Raw genomic sequence first — 16,968 nt, 5'->3', positions numbered from 1 at the left:
ATCATACAAACACGTTCATGAGAATGCATTGATATCAGGGTCTCTGTGCACACTATGATGTAGCTGCCATATAGTTTAAACTGGCCATGGGCAGGGCTAGCGGCAGTTGTTTACAGTGCAGAGAGTGAGAAAGTTTGAAAAATTAAATGACGGTGTTTGTACATCTGGTAGAAAGTTTTCATGGGAGCTGTAGTGTTTTTATCTGCTGACAAATTAGTTATTCTTTGCACTAGAACAACACAAAAAAAAACAGATGAAAGAAACCCTCAACAAGATATTGCATTACACAGCCATTACACAGGCTAGCGGAACAACAGCTACCCTGGATAAGACATCAAGACTCTGAGGTTTTTTAAATCTGCCACCATTTTTTGCAAACAAAAGAGTAGCTAAGCTTTGAAAATAATGGCTGCTTAAAGGGTAACCATCTACTGCAGTAGTAGATACCCATTTAGCTAACGACAACAAACCTGAGCTACATGTTCAAGCTTTTCAGGAAAAGTAATGAGAAAAATTCTACTGTGAGAAAATTCAATAAGAAGCTGCTGGAAAGTTGTCTCTTCATATATTAAAGGCATGCATTAAATAAAGACACTCATAGTTTCTTTCCACCAGCTATCCTAGAGCAAGCTTATATTCAGACACATATTTTCAGAGCCTCCTGAGCGTGGCTGCACATCTGCTGGGACTGGCAGCCAGATGCCGTGCCCTCAGCAAGACCTCAGCCCAGACGACAAGCTCCACAGGCGGTGACTGGCGTCTCTAGTCATCCCGCTCTACCCTGTTTGCCCTCAGAGCTCGGGGCTATCCGCCTCTACGGCTGCCTCTGCGCCAGCCTGACAGATGCCCCGTCAGCGCAGATGTGAGTGGTGTGGGGGTGGCGAGGGATGGCAGAATGGAGCTAAATCACTGTGTAATCAACGTGTGTGGTTGGGAGGTGATGGAGGCTCAGCGGGCACGCAAACATTTACAATTGGCCAGGCAGTCCTTGTAAACAGGAGTGGTTGTACAAAAGAGGCAGGTTGAATAATTGATAGGATGTAAGAGGATCTGGCTTTGGGGGATTTTGGAGCATTGATTCTGGCGGAAAGGGAGTGAGCGGTGGGGAGAGAGAGGGAGAGAAAGGCTTTCCTGGTACTAACCTTTATAAATGCTTTTCTCTTTCCTTTAGCCCTCACCCTGCCTAGCCATGGTGATTCTGGGCATGCCAGATGTAGTTTTTCATCTCTGCCTCCATTCTTTTTTTGCATCTCTCTGTGTTATTCTTTTTGTAATGCTTTTCTGTGTAAAATGGCAGGTAAGCCATCATGCCAGTGCATGACAACAACATGGCCAAAGTGAAACAAAAGAGCAGATGGCCGCAAAGACCAAGAGAGAGAATGGAAAAGAATGGAAAAGATTAAGGAGAACAAGAAAAATAAGAGGGGAACAAAATAGACAAAGAGGAAAGGTAGAAAGATAGAAAGAGGAGAAAAATAATAAAAAGTAAAAGGGCAGAAAGACAACTTATTTTAAGTATGTGAGATTTTTTGCCTTTTTACCTGGATGAAAGTCATGAATAATCCGCTATCACACACACCACAAACACACTCATGCATGCACTTACACACGTATGCACTTATGCACGCACACACACACACCATCACACACACATCACCTATGTTGTGGTGACCCTTTCATCTAGCCAGCTGCAGGGCTCATAAAACAAGCTGATATAAATAAATTTACCAGCCCAGTTTCAAGCCTTAGTCTGCCAACAAACACACATGCAAATAAACACAAGCACGCACTGTTTCACAGTCTCTTTTGACTTTGCACACTTCACATTCACATCATGTCCGCAGACTGAGAAACAAGCTTATCTATGGTTGTTTCACTTGAGCTGTACTTTTCAGAAGTAGGAGAAAATGTTGTGAAGTCTTATTCTCGTCTCATCAAACAGAAGAGGTATGAAGATGTGACATTTCTCAATACTGGTCACTGGTAAAAACACTGCTGCCTTGTTATTGTGGAAATGATGGGCACACGCTTTATTCAAATGTAAATTCCTCTTTGAACAAAGTCGCACAGCTGTACCACGAGGTGCCTTGACTGTATATTGCCTGTTTTTATCAAAATGCATCACAAACATTGCGCTCGCATATTGTACAGTACCACACCAGAATAATTTCTACTTCAAAGTTAGAAACATTCAGATTTTACTACATACCCAACTGACTGTAGTTGCTGCAGTAATTTAAAGTCCTGGTCTTGTCTTACAGTAAGGCTTTGCAATTAGCTATGATGGCTATGCTAATGTTTTCCATACTCTTGGCAACTCTCTTTGGTTTCCTACAGAGCTCATGTGTCTGGGGAAAGAGAGAGAGATAAGGACTTTTTTTTTACTTTGTCTTGCTCCGGGATTGCTTTATCTTTACTTCAAATGAGGCCTATTTTGTGCATGAAGTAACTGAGAACAGTGGGTGGCTTCTCCCAGACAAGAGACATGTGTTTGTTTGGCATTGGGTGGGTGGGTTACATCATCTAGCTGTCCGCCTTATGGCCATGCACTCCTCTGTGCCGACACAAAGACAACGCGCTAAGACCATCATCAGAGGAAATTAGCTCAGTAGCGTTGAAAGCACTCGCTTCTCACAATAGCCAGTGGCCATGCTAAATCATTAGCCTGTCACTTCGTTGGGGTTGAGACCAATTATTCTCTCAATCCGCCTCCAACCCAAATTGCATTATTGCAATTATATCCATTGCATGACATATTGTCACGGCAAGGGTGTGTGAGATGGGGAAAAGAGGAGATAGACTGAAAAAAAAAGATGGAGATGGAGGGGGAAAATAATTTTGGCGACATTATCAAGCACCAGGGATCATCTCACTGTTTGCAAGCTGGCTCTATGAAAGGGCATGTTGATTATGTTTTCTGCTGTTATGGACGTTTGTATTTACACACATAAACATATCACCCTTTTTCTCAGTTTTATTTATAGATAAAACTGTTTCCAAGTCAGACTTTTTTATTGGACCTACAGTATTATTGTTACTTGTTAGGCTACAGACTGTTCCCACTTCTTCCTCGTTCTCGTCACTCTCTCTGTGTCTACCTAACTCTCGTCCTGTCTTTCTTTCACAGGGTCTCTCACCACAGCTTTTGCTGTCACAGCACTCTTGTCATCAGGCTGTCAGTGCTTATCATTGTGTATCAGATCATTATCCAGACCTTGCACTCTGTTGAAGTCCGAGGTGTAATACAGCATGGTCCTGTCAAACCCTGTCGCCGGTTCTGTTGGTATCCCTGCTTGAACTGTAGATCATAGTTCCTGCCAAGAGAGTCAGCACTGCCACTGGGATGTGAGAGCCTCATGCTGAGTTTTTTTGCAGTTACAGTGACTGACTTTATCCTACTGCACTTCAATCTCTAGCTTATTACACATACTGGCCCTCAGTTGTAACAATGGATTCCAAATGATGTCAGAAAATAATATGTATAAGTATATAAATATAATTCATAACATACATATAAGATTAAGATCAGCACTCCAAGGGGAAGCAAAGTAATAGCTTTACTGTGCAGTTTCCAATTCTCCACCAATTAGTTTAAAAGTTTACCCTTTAAACCATTGTTTTAGGTAAGTCAAGGCTGTTTTTCTGCGTGTTTCTTGCACTGGACAACTGTGCATATGTGTTTGAAAGTGTGCCCTTGTGTGACTGCCTGGATCTGTCTGCAGTGAGACCTTGGACCCAAATGTAATTAGACTTGGTAATGATGTGACCTGTTTACAGCTTAAGCCCTCTGCTAATGATAAATGCACTTGACATACTGCATGTAGTCCAGACTACATTTCAAAAAGAGAGTGTGGACAAGCTCCATGTCAGTTAGTAAGCCAGCGGTAATGTATCATTCATTTAGATCCTGGACATGCAGCAAAGAGCTGCAAGTTGGAACTGAACCCACGACCGCTATGGCAAGGACTGAACCTCTGTACATGAAGCACACTCTCTATTAGGTGAGCTACCCAGGTGCCCCCCAAAACAACTTCTGAATGTACACGTTTGATCAAAACAAATTTCTTCTTAACACTTTTTTGCAGACGCACCGTAGCTCCATCCGGTGCTTAGCGCTGCTCAAGATGACTGGGACTGGTTTAAAGATATGCCAATAAACCAGAGCGTGTTTCTACTGTCCTGGAATGTTGTGTGGACTAGCCAGACCCTCCTTCATAGCACTGTGGAGATAGGTCTGGTAATGAGAGACCACAGAAAACCTAAAACCTAGTGAGCAATCGGTTCTAAATGAAAGAGCTATCACACGGAAGTGTCTATGCATTGACCATGCATTTCACACTGGCAGAAAGCCATGGGCTTATAAAAGAGGGATATTTATATACATAGAGAGAGATGCAATGCTACCCCTGACCACCTGCTTTCCCTCCTTGCGCACCATCCTGCCTGGGGGTCACTGTGGACACACTTAGCAGATCTCCACTTAAACTCCTCAAAATCTGACTGAAATGCATGTTCCCCATCATTAATCCATTTGATATGTGTGTGCGGCAATGTGTACACTTACGTTCATGTGGTAGTGTGTAGCCAGCAGTGTGGTCCTGTTTGTCCTTTCTTTTGTGTGTGTGTGTGTGTGTGTGTGTGTGTGTGTGTGTGTGTGTGTGTGTGTGTGTGTGTTGTGGTGCGTGTGCGTGTGTGTGTGTGTGCAGAAGCAGAAGCTGCTCTGGCCTCCCAGAGGGTGAGATGGTGGGATGGCCGGGGCTAGGTGCGTGGTGATGTGACAGTGCTGGGGCAGAGCAGGGCCGGTTGGTGCAGCTCCATCTGTGGCCCTTCTGTTCCTTCACTACCTGACCTTTGACTGTCTTTAGGTGTTACATGACAAGGATATCTGAGCCACAGCCCTTTAGGGCTGCTAGTGCTACGGACTCAGTATACACAGAGGTCAGATTGGAAGTAGGAATGTGCATGAAGTGGCTCCAGAATAAATCACACCTCCTGCCAAAGGCCAAGTACTATTTGGATTCAGGGGTCCATGTGGGTTTTTCTGAATAAAACAGAGAGGGGATTTTGTAGAGGCTTTGATTCACACTTGACACTGCTCTAATGAGAAAAAAAAAACTGTCACTTCACAGTGCTAATTTGGGTGTAATATCCCAAAGTCAGCCAATCCACTGAGGAGAGGAGAAGGAGAAAATTAAGCATCTGCTTCATTTCCCTAACTGGCTGTAGCCAGACTCATTAACAAGAACTATGCCCATACAGAGAGGCTCCATTGAAGCTCGGCTCCGCATAAAAACATGCACACAGCCAGTTAAGTTAAGCACGTACCAGACTATAAAGTCTGCATCAATGTTCTTCCATTTGCAGAGTCACAGAATCAGAATGTGATTCTCATAGGGAAATCACACTAAGGCAGAAGATTAGTGACAACCAATGACCAATTAACTTGAAGGAACCCTTCATAATATCAAAGGGACTGATGTTCCAGACATTGCTGCTGACGTGTGTTTCCAATAAGTACGAGCATCCTTCATTAACCTCTGTGGTGATGATGGTGAGCTGCAAGGCCAGCTTAAATAAAGCTGCCTATCAGGCTGCTGAGCTGCCTGGAAACATTTCTGGGTCACTGAAAGTAAGAGCTGAGCTCATACCAAAATGGAGGCTGTTGTCACTATGGAGCAGCAGAGCAGATGGGGTGCAGAGACTGTTTACGGCCACAGCAATAGCAACATTTTTGTTTTCAGTTAAAGAGGTTAGTGAGAGTCAGAGGAATCAATTAGCTTTTGATGGGGTGAGGTTCTTAAAATTCATTAGTGCCAACCTAATTATGCAGGAACAATGGGTTGATAATTACATCGGCAATAATTAATACACTTATTGTAACAAAAGGAGCGTTGAGAACACAATTATCAGCTAATAGCTTATTACTGAGTGGATATAATCAGCAGTTTTGTAGTGAGAGGTGGCAGAGCTAGAAAACGTAGGCCTAGTGTAGAGAGGTAGGGCATGTTGTTACAGATGTCCAACATCAGAATGTATTCCCAACAGTCTGATTGATGTCAAAGAAACACATTGTCGTCAGTGAACTAGCATACTTCCCTAACTTATTATTATTATTAGTCTGTGCTAGCAACGTGGTTAACATTTATCAATGCATTTAGCATTTTAGCTAACACATCATAACAAGTACAAATACTTTGTTACTTTACTCAAGTTAATTTATTTTTTATATTTCTCAAACCTTCATTCACTTTTATTTCACTACATTTCCTAGATAAAATGTACACGTTTTACTCCTATACATTTTCCCTAAGCATCATTACTTACATTTCCTGAAGTGCAAAAAAGACGGTTTGGTGAATTATTTCTCCTAGATTGCAATGTAATTCATGCTTCATTCTAGTCGGTGATGTAATGACTGTTTATTGCCAAGCGTCAAGTGCCAAAACAATAGGCCAAAACTAAAGAAGAGGAGGAAGCATGATAACTGATAACGTCATAGAAGCCCCTGCTGCAGGCTCTACCCTCAACGTAACAGATGATGACCACCCCGATGACAGTGATGAATGGGGTGGTGATGAAGATAACGTTCCACACCTGTGGCCGTATTTGCAAGAAACATTTTGGTACGTTGGAGTGAAAGATTCTTTCTTACAAAAAAATTGAAAAATTCCGTTTTTCTCTTAGTTGATGAAAATATATGAAAATATACAGTGTTTGATCCTTTAACTTGAGGGAATTGTGCCTGGGAAGAGACTTCATATTTGATGTTTAAGAAGGTGTGGAAACCCTGAATATTATGCATTGCCACAAGGATGCCACAATAATGTTCATAATAAAAGTCTTTTAAATCTTTTTACTTTTACTTTTATAATTAAGTAGTGTATTTAAAACAGAAAAGGTAAGTCATCATAGCTGTTGAGTTGCGGTTTAGCTGTGCTACTTTTTGGGCCGAAAAAATGTTTGTATCGTCTGTAGGTGTGATAAATGTTTACACAGCTGGTACTTGGTGGGGGTTTGGTGTGTTTGTTCTGATTGGACAAACAAGTACATGAACATTTCTAGTCTTAGCACCGATATGGGTGTTAATCCACTTATCAAATTTGCTTGGTAGTGAGCATGTTCTGTTCCTTTATTTTGAATTGGTAGGTGGTGGGGCTATGGTTACATTTGTATAATAGGTTGAGCCTTTAAAACTATTTGTTTTTAAGACAAAATTTAAATAAATATCAAAAGGTTCTTAATAGAACATTAGGCCTAATTAAAAAAAAATATAACGTTGTATTTCAATAACATATGCTAGAGTTATGTATCTGATATTTCCATACAAACTGGGCCCATCAGTTCATTTTTGTATTGATTTTTATAAAAAAAAGTAGCTTAGAGCATTTGTTCTGACCAGTATAGATAATGGCAAGAGTCGCCCTGTTCAGCTTACTTACTACAGAGTTAAGGAACACCTAATTGCCTTAGCAGAAGAAGCACACACTTTTCTGTGTAAGAGAAGCAGATGTTGACTACATTGTAGATGTCGCTTGCTTTTTACATACATATGCTACATTTACAGTTTGTTGCATTTGGTTTAATCACAACATTCATTTGTTAATGTATCGCACACCTGTTTAGCCTCATCTAAGTTTAATCATTTCATCAGTGTAGATATAAAATGGTAATGAGTTGGGCTACATTTATATGTACTGTAACAAAGTCGTGTTTTTGTGTGTTGGCTAGTTTTTGAAACAATTATGAAACCTTTAAATGTTTTGGTGTGTGGCATTTTAGGCCTTTATTGTTAATTGGAAAGCTTAGACTTGAAAGGGGAGAGAAAAGGGAAATGACTTGCAGCAAAGGGCTGCAGGTCGAATCCGAACGCGCGGCCGCTGCGTCGAGGACAGTGCCTCTACATATGGGCGCGCGCTCTTAAAGGTGGACTTCCCAGGCGCCCTAGAAAGTATCTTTATCACAAGTAGGCCATGTTATAGGCTACTTCACTACCTTTCAAGTCGCTGTTACAGAGTAAAAACATAATGGAAAAGTCATAATAAACTGTGTGAAAAGGAAATGAGATAAATCAACCCCATAGACGGTATATTAATATTAACGGTCTGTGATCAGCCCCTGCACGTGGGCAGGAACCGCAGGAGGTCAGGGCACATCTGCACTCAGCTGACACACCGGAAGAGATCAGCGAGGGGCTGCGCAGGGTGCAACCAGCAGTCGGGCTAGCAGAGTGAACAGTACAACAAAACCTCAACAGTGCAATCAAATTAAGGATCCTTATGTGGTATGATTAATATTAGCCTATTAGTAGGCTATAGTTAAAAAAAGTTGCATCTGCCTTAATCACTCATTTAATGCACCACCCGGCCAACAGAAGAGATCCAAATCAATCACACCCACGTTGTTACGTGAACACGCCGTGTCTAGCTAACATGACACATACTAACATGCTGTGCTGGGTCCTCCAACGGCGACTTCTGCGTCCACGGAGGGAAGTTTACCTTCAGTGAGGTGTGTGGGGCCGTTCTGCTGTTTGTGGCTGCCGAGCTTCCTTCAGCTCAACGTGTTTGAACGGTCTGAGGAGCGCGATGGGACAGAGAGACAGAGTGGACTGGTTATATTATGCTTTGAGAATCAACAGCAGAAAGGAGGACTTTGCAAGACCCAGAATGCCGTTCAGACAGGTGAGTTCAACAACACACTCTCTGAACTCACTCTTAAGATGAGTGGAACAACCAGGCGTTGCGTGTGCACGCTATTTATTGGCTACATGTGTTGAACAACTGTGCACTTTCTCCTTTTGCTCTGCTTTTAATGGGCTGTGGAGTTTATGTTGTTTATGTGCACCTCCCTGTTGTCTGCTTTGGTGATGTTTATTCTGCTTTCAATTCTATAAGAAATGTCCCGTTTTGTGACTTTTCTAAATCTAGTGAAGCTACGTTAAGAAACGCCGTTGTATATTTATAATTGATAATCAGCTATAAACACAGGCTGCAAGGTTCTGGGGCCTAAATGGAATGTTTTGATGGTTTGGACATCAGGCCCCTGATGTATAGGCCTAACTACAACTCTGTGTATAGATTCACTACTAAAACAGTGTACATAGGTACCCGCAGCTGTGGCTATTTGTAGCGTCCATACCACTAATTCATCGCATGTTTCTGTTGTAAAATCTCAATCATCATTTATTATTGAATGTCAGAAGGACGATAATGATTCATTCACAGCGTTCATTGAAACAAAGTGCTTCACAATGCAGGACACAATTAAATAATTATATGATTATAATGTTATTAATTACCATGGGGGTGATGGCTGGATGTCAATAAAAAGTGCTGAACTTCATAACTCATGAAAAATTTAAAATTTCATTTTAAAGAATGGTGTGTAGACCACAATAAAATAATGATTCATAATCAGTGAAATTAGCAAACAACCTAGACGCAATGTTACACGTCTCTATATTTAAGTGGGCACGTTCTCACCCCACAGTCTCCCTTTATAAAAAAACCTTTATGTGTGGGAAAAGGCATACGCATGTTTTTTTGTGTGCCTATGCATTTATACATCTGGCCCCTCTGATGTTCCATTAGTTCACACATTGACATTTATGTTGTAGCCTGGAAAAAGGTGTTTTTTAATTCAACAGTAGCATCATATATCATACTAACAATATTGTATTCTTACATTCTCTGCAGTTACAGCATTTTTCTTAGTTTATAGTTGAAGCTTCAGTAGGTAAAAAGCAAAAGTAGAATCAGACCTCTTACTGCAGCTCTCCCTCTCTCTTTTATGGGCATATGCATGCAGAGAACAACCAATAGGAATGCTCTCTCTCTCTCTCTCTCAAGCATCTGTGGTTGGCCAGTCTCGCATTGCCAGACCTTCCTCCACAGCGTTGCAGTGGAAGGTCTGGCTAGTCCACACTTAATTCTGGGATGGGAGAAAATTGTGCTCTGGTTTATTGGGATTTCTTTAAACCAATTACAATTGTCTTGGGTGGCGCTAAGCAGACAGAGCAACTCTGCCTCTGCATAATAGGAACGGGAATGAACCTGTTTCGATGGAACATGTGTATGTTCAATGGTTGTTTTAGTCGTGCAACAGAAAACTTGGATTGGACAGTTAGTCTAGCTACCTGTCCAGATTTACCCTGCCAAGATCTAGATCTAAATCTTAATCTAAATCTAACCATTTTCCTAATAAATCAACCACAGTTTAAAATGCCAACACAGAGAAAGTGGAACATCCGGCCAAAATGACCGACATCCGGTGGGATTTCCGGCGGGCACCTGAACAATCCTTGAAGTGAAACATCAACGATTTAGACTAGTGATTGGCAAAAGTCTCCCGTCACGGGCTAGATTTCCTTGAGCCTGAAAACAGAGCCAAGAGGAGGAGCAAAAGTCTAGTTTTCTCTCTGACCACTTGAATTACATAATGCTGAAAGGTTGTCATAAAATGTCTTTGCCCAACAATGGCGAAAATGAATTGCCTACCATAGCTTTAGTGCAGGGAAAGGGATTTTCTGTCTTTTTTGTACTATTCCTATTTAAAAAAACACATTTGCATTCATTGGTGGAGTTAAAGCCAGGATCTTGTACTTTTTTACAGATGCCTCACATTGATCATAATCTAATTAACCAGCTATTCCAGACAAGATTTTTTAAAGACCACATAACAGCATGACCGGATGCTTTTTGATGTATGAAGTGTCAAAATGAATCCCAATTATAGATTACTAATTACTAATTATCTTATCAATTTTGCCATTTCTTCATGAATCCTACCATTCCACTATGCTGTTTCTGACTTGCTGATAGTTTAAACCAATGAGTGGAGGGTACTTTTTAATTGATTTTTGTATGCTTGGCAGATAATGCAGAGGAAACCCTGGACCATGATCAAGGGAACTATAACTGCTCATTAGGTAGTGTAATAGCATGAGATGTCCACAGGGAAAGTCATGAACCATCTCCTCATTATTACCTCTACACACCTTTGCTTGTGTGAAATGGTGTAGTCCGCAGCAGTGTACATGCACAAAAAGCCCACGAGATCAGACTGTCTGACCTTTTCTTAGCTGCCTTGACAGATGTCAACATGTGAACGATTGTCCTTGGGTAAACCTCTAGTGGGTTAGGGGAATGTGTGGCTATGTATGATGTAAGATGAAGAAAATGAAGAATCCTTGAGGCCCTTTGAGGTTTCATTTGAAAAATCTGTCATGTTTGCTTGTGATCACTAATGTTGGTGTAGTTTTGAACATTCAAGGGGGAAACACATCAATGTCTAAAATAAACCACCATATTTAAAAGCTTTAGTGCATAATGTTTTTGTGTTAATGAACATTCGTTACATTGTGAGAAGGGGGCGGGATAGACAGCACAGACAGATGCATTCAGCCCTGTACTACTCACAGACTGCAGACAGTCAGTGAAAGTAGAAATATAGCAGCAGGGAAGACGCTTTCTGTCAAAGGGGTTCAAACTGATGCTGTCTTTTTGAATCATGGCTCCCTGTAATCATTAGGCTTCTTTGCTGCCCAGGGAGTTTGGGTGAAGCAGATGTAGCATGCAGTTTAGTTTATTTTCACTTCCTCACATCCTTATTTGAAGCATCGGTGCTTTTTACTGCACTGAAATGAGTAGAAATCATTACTTATATTGACCTTTGAGTTCCTGCCAGCACATCTTGTTCATCACTGGAAGAAGCTGTTGGAGGCAGCTGACTGAGTCATGGCTATGTTGGACTGTGTGTCTGCCAGTCCGTCTGTCTGTCACACAGGTATATTGACTTTCATTCATGTGACATATCTCACCGTTTGCTCAGGGTAAATGTTAGAGCTATGACTAAGCTTGACTGATGCTGGAGATCTCCCTCAAACTAAATATTCCCCTCATGAGCAACCGTGGCCAGGTAGCTGCTGGCTGTCAGTGGCGCATTCACATCTGTATTACAACTGACAGGGCACGACACAACTCGGCCAGATAGCCTGACTGCTATTTACACCTACTCACTTTCTAAATGGCCGTATTTCTGACAGCTAGAGCGGTTTCACCTCCAGCTTCATCCATTTCTTGGGGGAAATATGTGTATGGACTTACAGTATGTATCATCATGTATGGCTGATACAGTTAATTGTGTCCATCATTTTCTCATAACCTGACCATTATTTTGTACAGTTCTTTCCATCATTTCTAGCCTGTCAAAACCAGCCCACAGTTTTGCCTCTGTCACTGAGGCAACAGGTAAATTGGCTCAAGACAGATCCTTTCAAATGGGTTGTACAGGTGAATGATACTTTACGCTTTCACACAGACATATACACAAACCATTCCTACATGTCCTTGGGTGAAATAGGCTAAATCAACCAAATCTGTATGGCATACTAAACTCACAAGAAGTTGTCTGGCTTTGTAAACATTCATGCTTCCGATAACATTTTCCTTAGCAGCTTAACTGCTAAAATTTACAAAGACATAACTTTATAAGTGAGTGTGCGTTTATCATAAATTGCAGATACTGTATGTAAAACTCATTAGATTCTATACTATTAACACAAAAGGAATTGTTTCAAGGTGTGTGTGTGTGTGTATATACTGTATGTCCATATTTTGTTTGTCTTCATCTTGACTTTTTCAGTGATGCCCTGACATGAATCTTTACACTTAAATGCATTTAAACGTCCAATATTAAATATATTTACTGTAATAAATCCCCAAATAACCCCAATGTGTCCTCAGATATTGAGGAAACACGCTAAGTGAAAATACTATCTTTTCTGACAATAATGCTAATGCCTCTATGTTCTCCTTTTGAAATTTCCGTTCCGTGACCGTGTCTATTTGTGTACTTAAACCCAGTGCGCAACAGCTGTAGTACAGCCATGGAAACAGCAAACAAATGAATGGGATCAAGTGAGGTAGACTACCAACCTAAAAAAAAAGTTATATTTCTAACAGTTGCGTGACCGGAGACGTAACAAATCCCAGGCAAATATTGGAGATGTAGTTGAAAGATGGAGACCGCTTAGAGCCCAAGGTTGCAGAGTTGGCTAAGAGTTGGGTATTTAATGTCATTTCAACATTTGTGTACTCACATTGAATTATATAGCGAATACCCAAGTTGGTTACTCTCAAAAACAATTGAGGCAGCCAGTAAAGTGATACCGACTGGTCCTGGCTGATGCCGCGTAACTGCTAATGTTACAAGAGGACCAGGCAAGCGGCAACATGTAACCTTAGCCTGTTTAGCGGCCGTAGCCGACAACGGTGAGTCCAAGAAAGGGGTGCTATAAATTGGGGCGAGAGGACCTTGTGTTTAAAGATTGTTGCCGTAATTCTAAGATAATTAAGTGTGTTCAGTCAGCAAGGTAGCTAACGTTAGTGTTATTTTTAGCGGTTCCAAGCATAGCTAAATCTAAGCTAAGGAAGTTTGTCTTTCTGTCAGGTGTGGAGGACGGCAAGGTTGTGGTGTTTTAGCGGTTCCTACTGTAATTCTAAGCCAAAAAGGTCTGTCTGTCAGTTGGGTGGAGTAATTCTAAGCTCTAAGGTCCCCCATGAGCATGGGCTTTTATGACTGTCAATATAGTCATCATCTAACGTTAGCTACTCGTCTGTGCTGTTAAGTAATGTCTGGCTATGTGAGACAAGCGTCTAGCAACATTGTTGTGACTGCTGCGGTCTCAGCCTGGAAACCAACTTGAACTTCGAGTTTGGGGAGGAGAGGCCGAGGGAGACGACTCTCTACTATTTTAAACACTAGTTGTCAGTATTACATATTTCACGTTTTAAAGGTCCCATGACATGGTGCTCTTTGCATGCTTTAATATAGACCTTCCCCTAATACCTGTCTGAAGTCTCTTTCCCAAAATTCTGCCTTGGTGCAGAATTACAGCCACTAAAGCCAGGGGGCAGGTAAAGCAGAGAAAGGGGAGCTGATAAAGATTCCAGATCGGCCCATCTGAGCTTTAATTTTGTCAAAGGCAGAGCAGGAAACCCAGGACTTGGTTTACACCTATCACCATTTCTAGCCATTGGGGGATCATAGGCAGGCTAGGGGAACGCATATTAATGTAAAAAAAATGTCGTGCCATGGGACCTTTTAAGGAAAAAGCAATTTTTTTTTTAATTTCAATTTTTTTTTTTACAGTGGCCAGTTACACAGTTCTGTCCTTTTCATTCAAATAATTTCTTAGATTTTCAGTTATGTTGTGAAAGAGTTCCATTTCTCCCTCTCTTGATCACAGAAGGCTTTGATTCAACCTTGATAAATGTCCCTTCTATAAATACCCATGGACATGCAATTGCAAATCCCTGTAGGCATTTCTCAGCACATGCATGACATTGTATTATGTGAAATTGATAAACAGCTGGAATTGCTCTGCATAATGCTCTCCGCTTATAACATGTTAATTAGCAGCATCTGCACTGTGATCACTGCAGTAAGCATGTATAATAAACTCCCCAAGTCACCAGTGTCTACAGGGGACTTGGCTCTAATGGCTGTTGACTATTTCTCATTCTGCGGCTGGTCTCACTGCAGTCCTCGGAGGGTGGTTTCCCCACGTGAACACTCCCGGGTTGGGCCATGAACCCGTCAAGCCTACCCACCTGGGAGATTAAACAGAGGGGGGAAGAGTGGATTGGACACATTGGGAATACTCTGGCTCCTGGGAGAGAGTGTAATCATGTTTTTGCTGTTTAGAAGTGTGTGTGTGTGTGTGTGTGTGTGTGTGTGTGTGTGTGTGTGTGTGTGTATACCAGTGCTGTCAAAATTGGCCTTAAATGGCATTTGAATATTCTTTCTATAAAAAACACACACATTATGACCATAAGAGGGCAAACCAATGCAATAAGAGACATAACTATCTGTATAATAGGATTAGCATTAGCCTCAGGCTAATTTAACAAGGATACAAGAGATGGGCATTTTATGTCTTCAACATTTGTGTACTCACTTTGAATTATATAATACCCGAGTTGGTTACTCGCAAAAACAATTGAGACACTGTCAGTAAAGTGATCCCGACTGGTCCTGGCTAACTGTGGCTAATGCCGCCATGCTAACCCTGCAATCGGAAAGAGAGGACCGTGAGTTTGCAGTGAACAGGCTGTTTTTTAGGTCAGGTAGAGTCATAGATAGTAACAAGTAGACTCTTGTATGTACCGGAAGTAGAAGGGCGTGACTTCGGCCACTTCTTTGTTACCTCCTTCTTCGTGACCTCCTTTTTCTAAATGTATTAACTTGAACAGTCTGAAGCGTATACTGCCCCCATCTGCTCCAAAAGAGGCGCAGCACCGAAATTGCTAACCCTGGCATCGTCAATAACGGTAACTACGGTGCTTCCGAAAAATGGGTATCGTCTGTGTTTTGTAATTTTGGAACAGGAAGATATAACATCTCGTTGTGTCACAGCGCCGTGATTTGAGGGACAAAAGTCAGGATTATGGTCTCGCTTGTACAGTAAGTTCTCCACGGCGGGAGATAGCAGTACATACAAAGTAAATGCAAAGATCCGAATAAAGCAAAATCGCACCAGGAATGATGCCAACAGAGCAGCAATACCGGCAAGAAATTCACATTGGTGCCTACAGCTCTACAATTGCGCGAGTAACAGCAGTTGTCAATTAACACGAGTAAACAAATAATCCCAATATGATCCCATGACCAAACTCACGCAAGTGGAGCTGCAACTATTGATTGAGTAGTTGTCTACTATTAAATGAATCGCCAACTATTTTGACAAACAATTTATCGTCAATTTTTCAAATTTTCTTTTTAATTCTCTGATTCCAGCTTCTTAAAAGTGAATATTTCTTGTGTTTTTTCACTCCTCTATGACAGCAAACTAGAGTATTTTTGAGTTGTGGACAAAACAAGACATTTGTGGACGTTTTCTTGGGCTTTGTAAATCACTGATTAACATGTTATGTCATTCTATAGACCAAACAACTAATCGATAAATGGAGAAAATAATTGACAGATTAATCGTCAATGAAAACAATTTTTAGTAACAGCTCTATATACGAGTAACTAGTCCTTTCGCCTGGGTCTGAACACGACATAAGGTGGGGCACAGCACAGGGTTAGATACATCATAATACAATATTTATTCATGAATTGACAAAATAAGGAAACTGGTAACAAGTTGCAGTAAGTTGTACCTAAAACAAAAACAGAGCAGACACACACGCATGTAATGGACAGACATTTAATGATGCATTTAACAAGAGCTAGTGTTAAAAGTTGGTTCCTGCTTGTAACAAATATAGAATGTAATTGCTCCTGCCTGCATATCTTTGTGCACATGCATGCAGGCGATAGAAAAACAGCGGCATTTTGTATGCTTCTTAACAATACAAGTTAATATGAAACTGTTGGCAGTGTTGTGCCTGAAGAAGTTTATTAAACGATAGTTCACCTTTTTGGGTGAACGTGAACTGAACGTACTGTATTACTGCCTGATGAACGTTACTGTGAACTCATTCACTCTGGTGTCTGTGAACAGAACGCTCTCTCAGTTTAACTTTGTTCAATAGGTTTGTTCCAGGCAAAAACCTGGCTAAAACACACTGAAAAAGGTCTTGTAATGGAAAAAACACCCAATCTGGCAACACCAGGCATCAGTGTCGCACCGCCACATGCATCATCAAAACGAAAGGCAGCATGGAGGCGACAAAGCAGCAAGGAGGTGTCGTATGATCATTTAAACGAGTCTTATGACAAGTTTGGCGAGGATGGGCAAAATCTTACATTTCTGTGCAAATTTTGCCCGCCGGCTTTCAAAAAGAAAATCTGCACTTCAGTCACATCCACAGCAAACTTGAAACGGCACATTGAACTGAAGTGTTTCAGTGTTAAAACTGATAAATTAATTGCTGTCTGTGGTTCTATATTGGCTGTGAACTAGTTCATTTTTGGAACTGTGAAATTTTGAAGTATGAACTGAACTAGTTCATTTTAAAA

The 16,968-nt window shown here is 41.2% G+C and overlaps 1 long non-coding RNA gene across 1 annotated transcript; it reads left to right on the top strand.

Moving 5' to 3' along the window:
• The first annotated feature begins 3,241 nt into the window (after positions 1-3,241).
• LOC116688553 (uncharacterized) lies at positions 3,242-16,743 on the top strand. The gene is made up of 3 exons (XR_004331798.1): positions 3,242-3,252; positions 8,306-8,314; positions 16,664-16,743. It is a non-coding gene; the product is annotated as an uncharacterized LOC116688553 (long non-coding RNA).
• The last annotated feature ends 225 nt before the right edge of the window (positions 16,744-16,968 follow it).

Source organism: Etheostoma spectabile, chromosome 4 (genome assembly GCF_008692095.1).
Source record: "Etheostoma spectabile isolate EspeVRDwgs_2016 chromosome 4, UIUC_Espe_1.0, whole genome shotgun sequence".
Lineage (NCBI taxonomy): Eukaryota > Metazoa > Chordata > Actinopteri > Perciformes > Percidae > Etheostoma > Etheostoma spectabile.
This window is presented reverse-complemented; position numbering and strand designations above follow the sequence as displayed.